The 19376-nt window shown below is 48.4% G+C and overlaps 1 protein-coding gene across 5 annotated transcripts in view; it reads right to left on the bottom strand.

Annotated features, from left to right (window-relative positions):
- SETBP1 (SET binding protein 1) overlaps window positions 1–19123 on the bottom strand; it is a 348309-nt gene extending 329186 nt beyond the window's left edge. For 2 of the 5 annotated variants that reach the window (XM_053912503.1, XM_053912505.1), the window contains exon 1: window positions 17305–17439. The gene's annotated coding sequence lies outside the window, so the exon portion shown is untranslated. Of the gene's footprint in view, window positions 1–1698; window positions 1857–17304; window positions 17440–17952 lie in introns of those variants that run through there. The other 3 variants (XM_053912501.1, XM_053912504.1, XM_053912502.1) reach the window with 3 other exon arrangements.
- Window positions 19124–19376: the final 253 nt, after the last annotated feature.

Here is a 19376-nt window from a genome sequence, read left to right as displayed (position 1 = left end):
TCTAAACTTTACAGGAATGATTAGATGTATAAGGTGGATGTATTATTCATATTAATAAAGTATTATCCATTAAAAAATGGCTCACTTCAGAGTTTCTTATATTTAGTGGTATAAATCATTAACTAATTGATGTAGAAGACAAAGTTCCAAAAGTTAAAACTCAAGTAGTAAGAGAGACACAGAAAGAGAAAACTCAACAATTTTTTTCAGTTCTCCACAAGATCCTAGGTCACAATAAAAATACAAGGAGGTAATACTCTAAAGAGTAACTTGAAAAATAAAACAGAATAGACTTTTATAGGACCTACAATAAAGGATAGAAACAAAGGGAAGAGAGAGTGTTTTCCACTTGGGCAAGGTGTACACAGATAGATGGGAAACTACCCTAGAGGGCTTCAAGGAGACCATAGGATATGGCTTTGACCTTGAGGGGCTTGAATAGGTAGAGTGAGCAGGAGGAAGACCTGGCAGAAAAGGGGGAGAGCAGAAGTGAGGCAAGACTGCAGCAGGAGCAGACAAAGTTCAGGGAAGAGACAGTGAGGTTTGGCTGAGAGGCGTGGTACAAAGTGGGGACTGGCGAGTAGCATGGCTAGGGATAAAAGGCTACAGCCAGATCATGGGCATTCTTGAATGTCATGCTAATTAGCTGGATTTTATCTTACAGGTAATGGGAAAACCCATTTAAGGGATGTCAATTGGGAAGGGATGCTATTAAGGCTATGCTTTAGGAAGATAATTCTGGCATATGATGTGAGCAATGAATTAACAGAACCTGATATTAGGGGCGGGGGACACTGCAAGGAGAGGCTCAGCTGAAATTCCGTTCTCGGTGCATGAGGACCCAAACCAGAGCACTGTGAGTGTTAACAGAATAAAAACCAGGGACAAAACAGGAATGCCGTCTCCATTAATCCTCATCTTCAGGAACACACAAATTCCAGACTCTTCATTCAGGTTTCACCTTAAGAATCCAGTCTTGGGGCTCATTAGCCACCAACCTGCATTCCCTTTTCGAGTCATACCAGTCTCCACAGTAGCGTTATACACTCAGATTTCTGCCCTGGTTAGTTTTATAGAATCTTTCCTTTTACCTCTTTCCACCAATCCATACAATGCCTCTCATACAACGGGTGCTCTCCAAATGTCTGTTGCATGGAGCAATGAATGAACAAATGAACAAGCAGATCCCAATCCTCCCCATATTTCGAGGTCATGTCCAAGTCTTCCCCTCCTGATGGCCATATTTTGTAAGCTCTGGACCATAGCATTCACTCCCTGGCCTGACTTCCTCTCACCCAGCTGCACAGCTTGCCACTAAACACTAGTCTTGTCTTGTCTTCTCATTGTTTTGAGTACACACATCTTATTTCATTTCAGTTTCAGGCCAAGATGGACTGTGATTATACAACTCACATTCACCTCAGCACCCGGTACAGGCCTGGGCCCTTGGAGAACTTCTCACTGACAACGAATTAGCCCCCTGACTACTCCAACTGCAGCCCCACCCACCCAGGCCCTGCAAAACTCACTGCCTGTTGCTGAGGATTATAACCCAGCCCCTCGGGTCCACGTGCACCCCTCCCCTTAGGAAAATAAAAAGAAGCTTTCAAAAGCAAAGAGCAGAGAAACCTAACCTGTCTGTTTACTTCTCCAGCACACAAAGCTGTTGTTCTCCATTTGCCTTCTCCCAGCCCTTACCTGCCATCCCAAATTCACAGTTCAATTTGTTGGTGAGTCTGGAAGACAACTGCACGTCCTCTTGGGTGCGCCCCTGCCGACACGCGGGTGTGAGCACAGGCACTCACTGACTCACTCACACATTCACGAGGAGGGGAAGCCCAAGCAAGGTGAAAACGTTTTGCCTGTCACATTCCAGCAGTCAGCAACTCCTCCAGAGGGGGCGGGCACACAATGGACACTCTGTACTTGGCTCAGGCCTCCAGTCCAACAAAAGTTAACCCTTCCATGACTGCCCGCAGGACACGGAGGAGGCTGGGCACATAGGAACAATGAAATAGCTTAGGAAATAACTGGTTATGAGGTCACAGGGGAACAGAGGGGCAAGAAGGAGAGGGAGGTGATGCACTTGGAAAGAATACTGGGAGAGGGGTCCGGAAACTTGGCCTCTTCTCCTGGCTCTCTCCCACTGATAGCCACTCTGAGTCCCTTATGCCATACTTATCTCAGCAATAAATGGAGTGGGATCAAGGTCTCTTCCATTCTCAAGACTTTGTAATTTTCTCTGCAAGCCGCAGACCTATGGGGACACTCCAAACTGGATAGTATAGCCTACGGGATTATTTTTCTGAGGGACAGGGGAATCATGACCTAAATGAGTCCCTAGAGTTACATCCTCTCCCCGCTTCACATATTCAAGATGGAAGAATTTTTCCTAGTCTAAAAAAAGTCTCCACCTGCAGCCCTGGAGAACTCTAATTGCAGAGTTTCATGGAAATGTGAATTTTTCAGCCCTGCCTACTGAATCAGGGCTCTAGGGTGGGGCTCAGCTCTACGGCTTTTACCAAACTCTCCTGGTTGTTTTGATGAGTTTAGGTTTTGCCTACTGTATGTATGAATCCCATCAACTGCCTTCACCATAGAGCACTATTATTCCATGTTTAAGGGGCTTTTTCCCTTACAGTTTCACTCTTAGTCCCCTAAGAATAGGCATCACTTGCATTTTATTCATCCGTACAATCGCAATGCCTAGTACAGTGCCCAATGCACAACAAGCACTTAAAAAAGGTTGGTTGACAATTAATAAATGAATAAACCAACTCGGTCTGGGCTTCCTGGCATCATCCACCTCTCCCATCCGCTTGGTCCCCAGGGTGCACACAGGCCACCCTCACCCTGACTGCCGCATTCCAAAGGGACAACATGGTAGAACTGTGAGGGCCTCACAGGAGTCGGAAGATTTGGATACTGGACCTAGTTCTGCCACCAAGGAGTCCTCATAAGTCTTCCTTTCAGCCTGAGTGTCTCATCAACACAATGGGGAAAAAGTCTTCATGATCTCCTTCATTAGGTTACGGTTTTTATCTTCTTTTTTAATGGAATTGCATGCTCCTTGTACAAAATTTTTATAAATAACGTATGCACTTCAAAAGGTCTTAAAGGCAAACAATCACAATAATGAGAAGGCCTCATTCCTGACCTTTCCCAAACTCCCCCAGGGCTCTCCATCCTGAGCCGCACCTCGGCTCCGCACTCTGCAAATCCCTGTAAGGCCAGGAGGTTCTTTCCTCTTTACTTGGGGAAGGCACTGGCTGACTATCTAATCTTCAGGTCTGATGTTTTCCCGCAAACTCTGTAGAATGTCTTCTAGTATTTGAAGTAACAGAAGATGGAGGTCGGCCTGCTTTTGTTTCCTTTGTAGGCAACGTAACGTGTTTTAACTTGATCCTTTAGGCATTTTTCATGATTGTAGAATTTTATTAATAGCAAAGTGAGTGCATTGTTCCTTTTATTCTCCCTGGAACACAAGCTTTTTGGATCTGTAGATGTAAGTTCTTTCTATTTCAGCAATGTTCCCATCAATTATTCTCTTCGTTATTTCTTCTATTCAATGGGTCTCACTTCTGTCTAAGTTTGTCCTATACTCCTAGCTTAGAATTCTCCGTGCTTCCTCCATTTCTCTCATTCTCTCTCTTACTGTGTTTATTTCTTTATTTTTCATGGTGGAAGAGTCCACCCTAATCTGGCCTACAGAATACCAATTTAATTCTATTTCACCCCTCCCTTTGCCTTTATTGACTATGAATTTTTAATTCTGCTTTTGTACATTCTGTATCCCTGCAATCTTTCTTTACTTTATTCACCCTCCTCTCAGCTGAGTCTGATGCCTTTGCCTCTCAGTACGCACCCTCCTTATTACTTTATGTTCCTGTTCCGCCAGGGTCACGCTTCTTCCTGTTGCAGGTGTCTGGCAGCCTTCTTAAATTCTTGCTTTGCTCTTGTGGTAAATAATTACCCGGACACTGTTCCTCTTACTGTATTTTGAGTGTCCGCCCCCCCCCATCTCGTTTTGGATTGTTTCTCTTTACTCGTGCTCTAGCGAGGAGAGAGTCACAGGGTAGGCTTGGTCGACAGAAAAAGCTGGTCTCCATTTGATTCTGTCTTCCATCCATCTTAAAGCCAGCCAAACCCTCCTTTCAGAGCTGATGCTATTATCGGCAATGCGATCACCCCAGTTCCTGGTGAAGAGTGACAGTGGTGTGCTGAAGCCAGACCACGGAGCTCCTGAGAGCCTGCCAAGTGTCTTCTCAACTCCACATTCAGTGGTACCAAGGTGGTAGCTTGAAAACTGTCCATGGTGGGCAATGTTCACATCACAGTAATCACCACCACACTTAAATCAAGGCTTTAAAAAAATCTGGGAAATACGCCCTGGCTGGTGTGGCTCAGTGGATTGAGTGCTGGCCTACGAACCAAAGGGTTGCCAGTTCGATTCCCAGTCAGGGCACATGCCTGGGTTGTAGGCCAGGTCCCCAGAAGGGGGCTCACAAGAGGCATCCATACATTGATGTTTCTCTCCCTCTCTTTCTCCCTCCCTTCTCCTCTCTCTAAAAATAAAATAAAATCTTTTTTAAAAAATCTGGGAAATAGAGTGCTGTGCACTTACTAGGGTACCACGAACAGAGGACATCTATCTACTATTGTTTTGCTAGACAAAGAGGGGATCCTTCTGCCATATTCTCCAAACTCTGAAAGGCTGATATCCACAATATGCACTGTTACAAAGACTCTTTAGGTCTGTGTCTCAGAGCTTTATTCCAGGAAACGTCTTTGCTCAGAAGTCAACGCCCCTCTTCCACTCCTCTCAAATCTCTCTCCTCCAGCCTTGCTCTTTGTTTTCTGAGAGCTGTAGCCCTTGAGAATGCATGCAATAATGTTAGAGAAGAGACCATCTTTAGTGGTTTTATTAACGTTGCCCCTGCAGTAGACCTGATGACTATCTTTCTGGTTGACAGAAATTGTGAGTTTCTGATCCTGGGGGTAAAAGGTATAAAAGGATGGAGTGTGAGCCTACCTGACTATAGATAGACAAGCAACTGTATTTCCAACCTAGGCTCATTGGCCTATAGTTATGAGAATCACATCTCAGCTTCTGATGATAGATTGGCTGACTTTGGCTTTGGGCACAATTGAGCATTCACCTCTCTCTATGTCTTCTAAGGTATTCTGGTGGAGAGTCGGAAGTGGATTTTCCAACTTGGGGTACTTTGCATGTATCTGGAATCCTCTTCCTGATCCTTAAGTTAATGCCTCTTTATTACTCAGGCCCAGGTCAAATCACACTTCCCCAAGCTTCACAACGCAGAGCAGAACTCCCAGCTTTGTACCCTTATTGCAAAGAATTTTCTCCCCTAGCATTTACTGTTTTTTATAATTAATGCATGTGCCACTCTTGGTTTCAACTCTGCCTACCCCACTAGAAAGTAAGCCCTTTGAGGGTGGAAGCTGTGTCTGTCTGGCTCACCCCAGATCCCCCCAGACCCTGGCACAACAGCTGATCCAGGGAGCAGCACTCAGAATTATTCACTGATTGAATGTTGAATGAGAGGCTGTATCAAAGGCCAGCCAGGGGCCACTTGACCAGAGTCAGGGGTTCCCATGACTCTGAATGATGGGTCTCTGAAATCCTTCCCACTGCAGAAACACCCAGAGTCAGTGCTCCATGAACACTGATAAATCGATCAAGTGACCCAACCCTTAGCCAGCTCTCAATCAGCAAGGGTAAAGCAGCTGTGCACCACAGTCCTCTGACCCTGCAAACACATCAGTGGTCTACAGCAAAGAATGAAGCTCAGGCTCAGTGGCATTTTCATGTACACACCTGGCGGGTACCTTCCTGATCACAGTGCACCTCCTCCAAGCTGTGATCCCTGAGTATTGCGTCCACCACATTCCCCGGGAGCTTCTCCTGAGCTGCAGCTCTCCCAAATCCCACTGATTTGCATCACTCCCTGAATCCCTTCTACTTCCTCTGGCTGGCCTGCCCATTCTCCATTCTCCATTTGGTTACCTCTAAGTCATCCTTCAAGAATTGGGTCAAGTTTCATCTCCTTCATGCAGACCGGCTGGACCTTCCTTTTTTATTCCTTTCCCCTTGTGTGTACACATATGCATGTGTGTGTGTGCACACCCACCTCACACTCATACGCACACATAGTCTTGTTCAAACTTCCCTGGGCATTCTGCTATCAAAGTGTTTGGCAAACCGTACGGAAATGTTCCATTTACTTATTCATCCCTCCTGCCAGACCAGGACTTCCACGGGGGGCGGGAAGGGGGGCTGGGTTTGACAGAGCCCTCACTACAGGTCAGAGCAAAATGGACACAAGCAGTAAGTGTCCGACAGCAAGTGTCCCAGCCATGTTTCTCCTTGAAAAGAATGGAAGTAGCACTGATTTGATGGCACGGGTTTAGATTACTTAGCTTTTCCTTTTCACTTGGTAATTGCATTCTTGGAAAAATATACTTAAATTGTTCAAGTTTCACTTGAAAATAACTCTACCTCAAGGTTGTTTTAAAAAGTAATAGAAGATTAAATAAGATACTTATGAAAGAACCTGTTGGGATCACCTTACTGCATCTTCAAAATTCAGGGGAAATTTTATTTACTCCCACAGTCTATATTACCCATGAGCATTTAGCTAAATGCTGCCTTCTCCTCACAGATCCCCCAGCGAAGCCTGAGGGACAACCTTCCCCATTTCCCTCGACAACGGGAAGCACAGACAAGCAGTTTAATATGTACCTGCCAACTTAAGTATTTTGATGTTGTTTGAGTATTTATTGTTTTCTTCTTGTTCCCAGTTTGTTTCCTAGAGGAAATAAGACTGAGTTCAGTTTTCAAATTCCAGATTCAATTTCCTGCTCTACCATTTGGCACTGGGTGGCCTTGGGCAAGCCCCGTTTTCTTCCTGGTCTCCCCAGCGTCATTTGTAGAACAACGGGTGTGATGCTGTGAATTCTACGGCTCCCTCCAGCTCTGGTGTTTTTTGGTGCTGAACTTTACCTTCTCAACAGGACCCCCTCAAAGACAGGGTTGGTACCTTACATTTCTTTATCGATTTTACTGGTTCTGCAGCTCCCCCTGGCTGAGTGTAACACAAAACTAAGAATCAGTCCCGGTGCTCAGGGATCTCCACAACTGGCAAACAGAATCAAGCTTCTGAAGCCAGAGGCTGGGTGCACTATTTGTGAACCAAGAGTTCCAGCTCCAGTTGCAAAAGTAGTGCCTCCTTTGGGAACCAGGAACACAACACAATGGGATAGAAAGAGCCTTGGATTTGGGCCCTTGGGGAAGCCTCGCTCAAGCATGGGCTGGGCCGATCCTCAAGCCTACACGTCTGAGCTCTCACTCTGACAAATTACCTGTGGCCTGCACTTCTCTGTGCAGTTAAGGAAGGCACATAGCTGTGGTGAGAGCGGGGGTTAAACACAACCAGTGGCTTTCAGGGGCCTCATCAGTCTAATCGGGACAACAACCCTGTGATGCAGAGACCTGTCCTCCTTTCACCGCTGTGAAAACGATGGTCTAGGGAGAGTAACAGTTTGCTCATGGGCACACACTACCTGTGCCAGATACACAATCAAATCCAAAGCCTGTGCTTTTACTTGTCCATCACCATGTCTCTACAATACAAAGTGATGCCGGCTTTCAACCAAACACTCTTAACTGCTTCTACAGAAGTGAGCTCCAAAACCAGTTTGCCATTGATTTGCCACATAAACCCTCTGGGCATCAGTTTTCCTATCTGCCCTCCTAGTGTTTTCACAGAATCTTACAAGGAAGAAGTAAATAATACATGCAGAATAGCACCTCAATAGGTTAAATATCACAGGGCAGACTTGTAAGAAGTCCATGTGATCATAATATGCCCTATGCAAGCAGAGTGGAGCTATCCACAAGGTAAAGAAAAGGATTCTAACTTCTAACAGGCATCTAGTATACAAGGCCTTTAAGTTTATTATTTGATCTAACTCTGAGATGTACTCATTTTATAGGTAAGGAAACTGACGTTGAGACACTTATTGAAAGGACAGCAGTAGTTCTGATTCCAAATGCCATTTGTTTCCCTTTGAACCACAACGCCATCAGTCTTTAAATGCCCAGCATTAGTAGTCACTCACACTCTGGTCCCCCACCATACCATTAGTAAATTGGGAATGAAAGTGACAGACTTCCCTGAAGGCAATGGGACTAAACTGAACAATCAAACAGATAATAAATTCTACAGTCTTTCTTTCTAGGCCCTCTAATTTTGACTCCATGCCTTGCTCAGTCTTAATTCAAATTCCTCAACTTCCCAACCATTTGATTCAGCAATTGCTTTTGTGTTGTCAATTGAACATAAAGTGTCATCTGTCACTTACAAGTGTGTGCTTCTGCCACAGAAGAGATGCTAGGCATACCAAAGAGCTAAACAAATATTAGCTCCCTTTCCCTTCCTTTACATTTCTTATTCAGCATCCTGAACTATCATTTCAATATTGCATTTACTGAAATTTGAACATGTTTTTCTCCAATTACACATTGAACTCCTGGAGATGAGTATCATGGAGCTCTTTGTTCCTCAGAGTGGTTGATCCTCACTCATTCTGAATGCTCACATCTATTTGGGGGTTTTGTTCTAAAGAACACTCTTTGGAATGTCACACGGAAGAGCTGGAGGCTCACGCGAGCAGGGGTGGGCAGCCCAGTCATAGGTCAGGGTTCTCTCAGGTGTGGTGGGTGTGGAGGTTCTCTGACGAGAGCACCCTGTGCTCTCCTGGCTCTGAAAACTCCAGCCATGGCTCCCCTCCCAGCTCAGGGGAGATGTAGCCTTGGCCTGTTCCTCACAGGACTCCATCCCATCCGTCTTGCTGCCTGACACTCCACAAAACCCTGATCTCCAGGAATTGGTCTCTTTTCTGCCTCCGCATTTGCAAGATGAATATCTCCCCCACTGCTGTACTAAAAACAGTCCCATTATTCAAGACTCAGGCCAAGTGCCACCTACCCTTTGAAGATTTCCTAGTCTGTCTAACCGCTGGAGGTGCTGGCCTTTCCTGAGCCCCCAGTGGAGTTCAGTTACTGTGCCCCACATGAGTGTCCACTGCTGTCCCACCCCTGGTTTTCATGAGTTCTTATGGTCTCTTCCACTACACTGAGAGCGGACACAAGGTTGTGTCTCCATCTCTTGGGGTCCCCACAGCACCCAGCAGGGTCTGGTCATACTTACGTTGAAATGTCAACGAGCAAACAAAGTTTGCCGAGTCAGAGGGTTGAAGCATTGATGAGCCTGAACGAAAACTCTGGACACCTAGATTGGGTCCAGTTTCGAGGGCCCTGGGGTTTGTCCTGCACGCTGTGGTCAGAAGACCTCAGACCACCAAGATGCTGGCTATGGCTGGCGGCCTATCCATGTCACCCAGCCGGACCTGCATCATCAGGGCTGCCCGGGTCCTCCTGCCAGATGCAGCACTCCTTTCTTGTCACAATTCCAAAGTCACATTCAAACTTTGTCCCACCTCAGCTCTTATGCAAAAGATACTCTACCACCAAGAATGTCTCCTTGTTCTAATCTCCCCCATCAAACCCTCAAAGCCTTCCTGGACTACACCTTAGCCCTGGTCACACGAATAACATAATTCCTCTTAGGTCAGGCTCCCGCCTTGGCTGTGGGCTGCTGCCTTCCATCTGAGCTAATAAGCGTGTCTCTCCAGAGACACTGTCCACTCTCCACAGGCAAAAGCCACATCTCACACCAGACCTTTCCAGCCCAACAGTGCCAGGAACAATGGCTCACACAAGCTGCAACGCTGAGACTTTAATAAATATTTGAGGATCAAAAAACCGACTGTAATCGAGCTCTAGAGTACAACATAATGAGTGGAAAGCAGGCCCACGGGGCTTTCACATCAAATCATCCTTTTTAGCCACCATTATTAATCAATACTTTAAAAAAATCAAAGCTCTCATTGTTCAAATAACAATAGGTCACAGACACAGCCACCAACAACTGCAAGGGGACTTGCCACCCAGATTTCATTATTTTGCTACAAGCACAACAACAGTGCCAATGCTTCTGATGAATGTGCTGAGGCTGCTGTGTTGGATTCATCAAATTCAGCATCTCCTGTCTCCACAGCTTTCCAGCTCCAAGTGCAAACCCCGAGCAGCTTCTTTCCACTGATAGAACTGCACGTCTCTGACAGAGGGAAGGAATAATGAAGAAATTGCTTCTCACTCAATTAGGCTAACAGTGTCCCGTGCCTTTGCCCCCTTACCCCAAGTCCTAAGGTAAAAGCAACTGCAGCATCACTGTAGCTTGCAGAATGTCCCTCTTCCTCAATATGCAACCAGTGTGCCTGAGTCAGACCTCCAGCTCAGATTCCACAGGACCTCAGGTCAAAGCCCAGCTTTCCTGGTCCTACCTCAACCCAAAGCACAGAGGCCTTTCTCTGGCATTGGGCAAACCATGGGTCACTCCCTTTGACCTCAAAATGCATACACACCAACTCACTAGTCATTAGTGAACACAGGCCAGGGCAGGGCAGGTTCTGCTGTGGGGACTGAGAAGGCACCCCAGGAGCACAGTCATGACCCCAGTCTTTGTGCTCAGTGAAATCTATACACACACACAATAACACTCAGCCTCCTACATCCATGAGGTCCACAAAGTAACTACAGCAGAGATTCCAGATGCCTACTGGGCACAGGAAATGGTAGGAAAGCCCCGAAAGAGAATATATTCTAGATTTCCCAGAAGCTGCCTTTGTCTGCTTCATCTCCCTGGTCTCAACTGTTTCACCAAAGAGGACCAATTTTGAACAAAGATGTAGAGAAGCAGTCTTTTTCTTGCTTCCACACTCTCCTTCACACTTAGCTCACCTTCCCACCTCTCCCTTCCCTGAGCTCCAAGTCTGGCTCTCAGTTCTAACTGGAGAGCTTCTCCTGATCCTACTTCCCCTTCTGTAACCTAGTTCCCCAGAGTAAACACTTAGCAAAGTGTACTAATCCTCAGGGGGATTGCTCTAGAAGTGTGTTGGGCCGCCATTAAGTAGAATTGCAGAATTTCACAGGAATCCAAATTCTTCCACTTTAATGTGGCTCCAGCTAAAGGAGTGAAAAGGCAATGTCACTTGTCCAACATGATATACTAACGAGTGGCCAGCCCAGCCTGCAGCAGGCCTCTCAGGAGCCTTTCCCTGGAACTGTCCTCTCTGGGCGCATTTCTCTGCTCAGCCTTCTTTGCCATTGCAGCCAAGGCTCACTCCATCACCGAGAAGCGGGGAAGCACTTGGACTGAAGTCACAGAGAAGTCTGCGGGGTTGAGTGCCAAAATGAGCGTGGTGGACAGAACATGCAATTGGAATTTTCAGAGAAAGTCAAGAGCTCTGTGTACTATTGTGACGATGAGACTCTAGTAGGTACTTAATAAATATTTGATGATTCAAGGAATGAGTGAATCAGTGACTGGTAGAATGTACATGTGGTAAAACATCATTAACTCGTAGGCTTTGAGGGAGAAACTGAGAGCGGGCGATTGCCCCTGAAAGATAGCCAAAAACATAAAAAGCCATTAACTTAAGTGGTTATTATTCACTTTGTCTAAGAGGTCCTCACTGTGTTGCTTCACAGTGCAGAGCTTTAGCACACCTTAAACAGCGTTCCCTTTTAATATTCCATCTTTACATAAATTCTGTGATTCATTTACGCAACAGAAATCATTCACTAGCAGGGGCAGGGCTTCATGGGGCAAACTTGGCTCCTTCCTTCAAGGACCGACAACCTGGGAGGTAGTGACAACAAACAGAAGCCGCGTGAGCAGGTTGCCAGGCAAGTGCTTCAGACCTGAAGTGCTCTGGAGACCTGGGTGAGGTGCTGAGAGGGAGCTGGTCCGGCGTCCTGAGAGGCAGACATTCTGGCTGAATGGGACCAATCAGGACCCCTTCTGCAGAGGAGTGGGTGACACAGAGCGAGCTGAGGGGTGGCGGTGGACAAGTGCACAGAGTGCCCCCCGTCAGCACCGAGATCAGACTGACAGGAGCGGGGGCCGCGTGTGCTGTGTGAAATGGGGTTCACTGGAGAACACTGCCAGGTGCCTGGGGCAGGCTGCTGAGTGGGGTGAAGGAAAGTGAAGGAAAAAGAAAGAGGGGTGACCCAGAAGAGTCAGGGAACAAATGGTCTGTGAAGCCCTTCCCCAATTCCAGAGAAATCACTGGGTTTGCTAGGACACAGGCAATCCTGCTATCAATCTGTCCCTTTACAGAGGCTAACAATTCTGTCCTGAATGTCCCGCTCACCCACTGTCCGCCCCTGATGGACACCCTCCCCCTCTACCCCCTGCTCTTTGCCTCCCCTGTGTGTGTCTATGCCTTTCCCCTTCCCATTGTTAACTCCAGCGTTTCCTGAGCACCAACACATCCCTGAGTCCCAACTGGATGTTGTCTGAGACTTTGCGTTTCGGATATGTACTGCATAATAAGCACCCAAAAATTCAACTGATTTTTTTTCATGAGTCAACCCTAGAGCAGAAAACCACTATTCCCTGACTGTCTGAGAACCCAAGGGGCCCCTGTGGGCATTTCGGGTCATATCGAGGGGTTATTCATCCATGCGCTACAGCGACAAGGAGCTCAGGACCAGTGTCCAGGAGGCGACACGGAAATCCTCTCAGAGTTCAATTACAGAAATTAGCTGGTATTGTTTAATCCTCACAACCCCTGTGAAGCACAGGGTAAGCATCTTTATCCCTATTTTACTGATTAGGTTACTGACGCTCAAAGTGGTTAAATAACTTGGTGGGGATCACTTAGCTGGGAAGTAGAGGGGACAGGATCCAAAGCAGATTCGTCACTTCTGGTGTGATATTCTCCACATTTTTTTTAACACAGTTGCCTGGTCCCAGTTCGGCCACCGACCCGTGTCATTTACGCAAGTCAGCGTATCAGCTGCCACAACTGAATGAGGATAAAATGCATATCTGGCCTCCTTCCCGAGGAGAATCAAGGGGAGGATATGAAGATATTTTTGAAAAGGGCAACGTGCCACACATATGAAAGGAATATTTTTGATGAGAAAAAATAAGTGGGTTTAGGGAAACATTTTCCCAACCTGGCAAAGTTCTGAAAGTCTTATCTGCTCACCGTTCATTCCCCATCCTTCCCTAGCACGTGGGAAATCAGGAGCCCCTGCGTGCTTGGGGGTCAGGTCAGCTGGCTTTACCTGTAACTGTTTTACATAGGTCTGCTCATCAGAACCTGTCATCGGCCCTTGGGGAAGTATGGCTCCTTCCTCCCAAGTGATCCTCTGAGGCCTGCTTAACTTCTCTATCTTTTTTAAAATATTTTTTAATCCTCACCCAAGGATATGTTTATTGATTTGAGAGAGAAACAGAGAGAGAGAGAGAAACATCAATTGGTTGCCTCTAGTACATGAGTGCCCCTACAGGGGATCAAACCTGCAACTTAGGTATGTGCCCTGACCAGGAATCAAACCCGGAACCTTCGGTGTAAGGGACGATGCCCCAAACAACTGAGCAACTCAGCCAGGGCTCACCTTCTCCATTTGACCCTGGCATCATTTGCTCTGAACTGGACAGGAAGTCAACTGTGGGTTTCTAAGCCAAAAGACATTTAAAAAAAATATTTCCTCAACCTTAGAAGACACCCTTCGAAGGGGGTAAAACCGACTCTGAAAGGGAAGCTGATTCAATCTGAACCTTTAAAACTTCCTGATGAGAACCGTCAGGGCCACAAACTTGGACTCAGTCATCTAACTAAGGTTACCAGCCCCCCAAAACTTGATATTGCCCCAACTTGGTGTGTCGAAGGAGGCTTCAGCATCTAATAGAAGGCTAAGTGAAAATGGAAATGAAAACTCAGAACCAGGCAAGAATGTAGGATGGCACCCCCCACATTTGTACACCACACTTATACACAGAGTACACTCTGCGGGCCCCTCGGTGTTTAATTTTCTGCACCAATTAAGTGTTTGGCTGCCTGAAGCATCTGCCACGTCATGAAGAGTTTGTGAAACACCAGGTTGCCTTTAGAAATAGCTCTAAAAGAGGACAAAACGGGTGGCAATGTGTATGCTGATAGTGTTTCTTACCTAACGCTGGCCCAAAACATTTTGGGAAGCTCACCCAGTTTCATAATATGCCACTGCATAGGAATGGAATTCAACTGTTTTTGTTCCCTTCTTCAAAGGAACCCAAGGACCAAGCACAGTGACATGTGGCAAGGACTCTACGAGGCTTCCTGTTTTCAGCGCAGCTCTCCAGGACAAGAGCGGCATCCTGAACACCCACTCCACCCCAGCAGAAGTGTCCCGCTCAGCGGGTCCCTGAGCAAACCCAACAGCTCAGTGCTGTTTGATGAGGCGCTGCAACTGGTGCAAATTCCTTAACAAAGATTCACCCCATTCTTCTGGAAGGAGCAGAACTGAAGTAACTTGAAATGCCATCAGCAAAACATTCTTTATTTCCCATTCCTGAGCAGCAGAGAAAACAAGGTTTCATTGGCGGGGTCCGCCTTCAATAGCTTTCTGGTTTCAATTAAAACCTCAAGTCTCCAAGGGAAAAACTGGCATTCTGGGAGGCTAAGGCCTGGCCAAGTTTCAGGGTCTCCTCGGGAATCCAGAAGGGATGTCCCATCCATCTAGCTACTTCTCATCTTCCTCCTCTTGCATGGGATAAAGAAGCTGCAGAGTGAAACTGAAGTACAACTAAAAATAATGACCAGTTGAAAGAACTCTCCTCTTCTGGAGGTGCATTTGTGCACCAGACAAATACTGATTTGGCCCCAAGTGGAACTGAAAGTCAAGGTAATGGCAGAAACAGAATCAGGGAACCATGGGAAGTGCCTACCTATTTATTTATTTCTTCTTCAGCAAAAACTCCTGCCTCCTGCCTCTCCCCACTGACCGTTTTCAACTAAATTCTACAAAGATTCCATGCACTATTTTCTCTTTTCCTTCCACTGCCTCTTAGGTCAGATGATTTACAAAGTAGCTTGCCATGAATAATACAAGTACAGAACCAGAAGCTCTCATGGCCCCAAGGTCTCCCTGGTTCACCCAGGGATACCCCGGGCTCCCCCTGTGTGAAGTCCAGAACTAAGTCTGCCAACGGTGCCTTCCTATGTAACATTCTGATGTTAACATACAAAAGGTCGGATTACACCGTCACTTGTCTGTCTAGCCCATTCATGAACATATAAGGCAGTTGATGTTTTCTCCAAAGCTAGAAGTGGCCCCTTCCTAACCCACATTGCTGCCTCCCAGCCACTCTGCCTTATGTTCACTACACGCCTTCCCCTCCCCCAATTCCAGTTTGTTTATTCCAGTGACACATCTATTTTCCCTGCTAACAGAGACAAGTCGGTTTCCCTCCTCTGGCTGCCGACTACATTCGCTCACCACCTCCTCCCCCCAGCCCAGCTCAGGTTACTACAGTGGCAAGCAGCTCTCCCAGCCCAGCTCTAACACCAATTCAACTTCCCAAGACTAAGACATTTTTTTAAATTAATGGGGGAGGGGAAACAGTGTGCAAAACAGCACTTTTAGAGTACCTGATCTTCCTAATTTCTCAGCCTACATTCTTTGAGATTTGCAAATACTGTGTTCATTCACACACTTCTGATCCGCCTGAACGTGCTTCTCTTCCTGCAGGAAACTCGACTAAATACAGAGGAAGAAAACACAGCATCTTAGACTGGGTTCTGAAACCTGGAACTCCTAGGTCAGAGCAGAACAGATCCTGCCTCCCTCAGGCTGCCCTGGGAGTCTTGGGATGGTGGAAGCCACAGAAAGCAGGAGAAGGGGGAGACAGTGACCTGGGATTGTAAACTGGCTACATTTTAAAGTGCCACAAACTTTCTCCTCCCTTACACGCCTCCTGGCCAGTTGGCCCCGCCTCCCCATCCCAGCCAGACAACATCTAACTGGGGTGTGCAAAGGAAACTCTCCCAGACCATTCAGGTCTGGCCCCAGCATTGAAGATGTGGCTTTCACAGAACACCACCCTTCCTCTCCAGGTCCCTCTGAACCCCACCTCTTAACGCACACACACACACACACACACAAGTGTTTGCGGATGAATATGAGTTCAGATGGAGCAAATACAATTTACCGGTGTGAACTAAAGGAGGGTAAGGGATGGGGCTGAATTGCCAGATTGCTTTAGTGACAGCTACTTTATAAAGTTTTTTTTTCTTGGTACAAATCTACAAGAAAACAGAAAAGCAGGAAAGCAAAGGAAAAGAATGAAAAAATCATGTAAGAGAAAAACAAGTAATATTATATTTCCTTAAAGACCATGAACTCCAACCAAACTTCGGGGAAAAGTGTGGATTGGGGAGGGGAGGTTGGGGGGGAGGCTAGGAAGGAAAAGTAGCTGCTGTAAGAATTCCAGAATAAATTGCCCTTTTGGAGGAGAGCTTCTGCAGGGATAAAGAGACACACGAATTGGCCTTTTAGCATTAGACGTCAACCATGAGATTATCAGGACAGTTTATTTGAAGCGGAAACAAATCGGAAATCCTTCCCTCAACAGTCCTTTTAGACTGATCTACACACCCTCAGAACCCACATAGACAACACATAAAGAATAAACGCAGCATGGGGGGGGGGGCAATAAGAACCCCCCGCCTGACACTTCCAGGACCTCTAGCCTCATCTCCTACTTCCAATTGCACAACTTTCTGATCTCCAAAGAAAATATTTCCAGTTGGATCCGATTTCAGAATTGTTGTAATCGATGTGGGTCAGGGGAGAAGGGGTGCTTGAAGTGTGTGGGGAGGGGGACTGGAAAACGGCATTTCTGCGTTACTTATATTTTTAGAACCAGCATGCTCTACCGATCAGAAATTGCTATTACCCAACAATGCTTCCATCACAAACAGACACCCAAAACAGCATCACCGTTATCACCATCTTGCTATAGATCTGCCCACTCCAGTATACCTGACTTTGTCTCTGTGGAACTTCTCAAACAGTATTTTAGTCAAAGAGATAATGATTTGAAAGACAAAAACAATAAATCGATACTGAAGGGCTCCCTTTCCGGAGTGACTTCCCACTTGGAAACCACCAAACGGGGAAGCCTGCCCTTAATTCCCAAGCCCACGGCTCCTCTAGAAACACACACAATGCGTGCTTTCAGAAACGGCATTCGTCTGCTTTTAAGGGAATTCTTGTCTTTTAAGAGTCCCAAAACCAAAGAGCACGAGAAAGATCCTCGGATCCATTGATTAAGGTTTTAAGAGAAAGACTAACACAGAGCCACAACACAAGCACACACCAACCTTCGCCGGCTGGACCACTTCGTCCCTGTTCTTCTTTCTATTAACGACACGTTAGATTCTGATACATTTCCCCCCCCCAAAAAATCCAACTAGGTTACAATGTAGCTCTCTAGCTCCACTTAACCTGCAAGTTACAAAGAGAGAGGGGAAAAAAAAATCCTGCCGCCTTCCCACCCCTTTCCCTACCCCCTCCCCCTCCGAGTCCACTCCAACACCAAACCCGCCAGCCCTGGCAGCCGGCGGCAGGACCGAGGGAGGGTGCAAAAGGCGGGGGTGGGGGGGTTGGGGAGAATCAGATTAGGCGAAACTCAATAAGCTCCCAGCCCTGCAGCCTGAAGCTTCCACCATCGCCACCACCAACGAGACACTCCAAATGAGCCAGCATCGCTTGCCCACCGGCGAGCGGGCCGGAATCGCGCCCATCCTCGGCAGTCTCGCCGGGACCGGCATCCGCCCCCTCGGCCCCGTCTCCCCCTTCCCGCCCCGTGCAAAGTCAAAGCCTTGGCGAGGCGACGTTAACTTTTGCATGCAGGACACACACACACACACACACACACACACCGCCCGGGCCCCTGGCGTGCGGGGACCCGTGGCGCGGTGGGAGGTTGGGCGCCGGGCTCCCGGGCCAAGGTCGCCGCGCGTGCTCACCCATGTCCCGGCGGCTCCGGCTCCGCTGGCCCCGGCGCTCGCTCAGATCCCGGCTCCGGTCGCTCGCCCGAGCCCCCAAAGGTGCTGCTGCGGTAACTCCATGGCGATGAGCATCTGTCAAACGGCGAGCCGCGGGCGTGCCGCCCTCGCTCGGGGGGCGCGGGGGCCCCCGGGCGCGCGGAGGCGGCGGCGGGCGCCCCGGCCGGCCCCGCGCTTCCCGCCCGGCGCGGCCGCCTCCGCCGCGCCACCGATTTATGGAGAGAGATATCAAGGGGGAAAATGGCGTCTCCGGAGCCCGAGGAGTCCTGGAGTAATCACATTCACACACACACGCCCGCACGCACACACTCGCACACACTTGCACACGGGCGCGCGGCGAGCCGGCTAATTTTAGCAGAAACCAAAAAAAAAAAAAAAATGTATGTATGTATATTCCCGTCTCTCCGATCAATGCTATTTTTTTTTTCTTTTTCTTCAAAGGCTGGATTGGAGCTTTAAAAAATGTTGCCGGGTTTGGGCTCGCAGGAGGCGGCGCGCGGAGGGCGAGGGCGCTTTTGCTGAGCTGTGCAGTTCGGTCCGCGGTGCCGAGCCGCCCTGCCGCCCGCTCGCTGGTCCGCCCGCTGTCGCTCGTGCTGCCTTCGCCGCCGCTCCCTGGCCGCGCCCGCCCCGCGCCCCCGCCGCGTCCCTTCGCCGCCCGCCTGCGTCCCCGGCGAGCGCTGGAGTGGGGTCGGGCCCGTGTGCCTGCCTCCCGCGCCCTCTCCCGAGTCCCGGAGTCCTAGTGAAAGGAAGGGGGAGGGCGCGGGCGGGGGAGGGGGGGAGGAACGGAGCGGCCGCGCGGCAGAGCCCAGCGGGGACCGCCACCCTCGATCTGCCTCGGAGGGGGCGCGGGAGCCCACACTGCTCACCCAACGGACCGTGGGCCGCTTCCCCGGCTAGAGCCCCGGGAGGCGTAGCCAGGAACGGGCGACCTCTCCCTCACCCTCCCTCTTTCAGTGAATTTCGGTTAATTTCGATCGATTGGAGGGAGTGGGGCTTTTGCCGCGGGAGGAAGAAAACAGTTCGTGGAGGCTGCTCGGGGACCCCTCTCTGCCCCTCGAGCCCCTCCCGCTCCCCAGCGCTCTCGCGGCCCAGTGGCTCCTGCGCTCCAGAGTCAGCCGCGGAGACTGGGCGGCCGCGGGGACAGCCGCGGGCTCGGCGCCGGTTCCCGGGCTCAACACTGCCACTATCTGACACAACAGGAGCAGTGTTGGGGGGAGTTGTGCGCCCAGGCGAGAGATGTGATAGGCTCTGAAAACTGGGTGCATTTTTTTAACCTGGTAATTACATTTCACTTTCAGGGGGTTATTTTTTGTTAAGCGACTTACATGCATTCAGATGCTTGTGTGCATTTTCTTGTTATTCACAAAAATTGGACACTTGATGAG

Source organism: Desmodus rotundus, chromosome 10 (assembly GCF_022682495.2).
Source record: "Desmodus rotundus isolate HL8 chromosome 10, HLdesRot8A.1, whole genome shotgun sequence".
In the NCBI taxonomy this organism is placed as follows: domain Eukaryota; kingdom Metazoa; phylum Chordata; class Mammalia; order Chiroptera; family Phyllostomidae; genus Desmodus; species Desmodus rotundus.
This window is presented reverse-complemented; position numbering and strand designations above follow the sequence as displayed.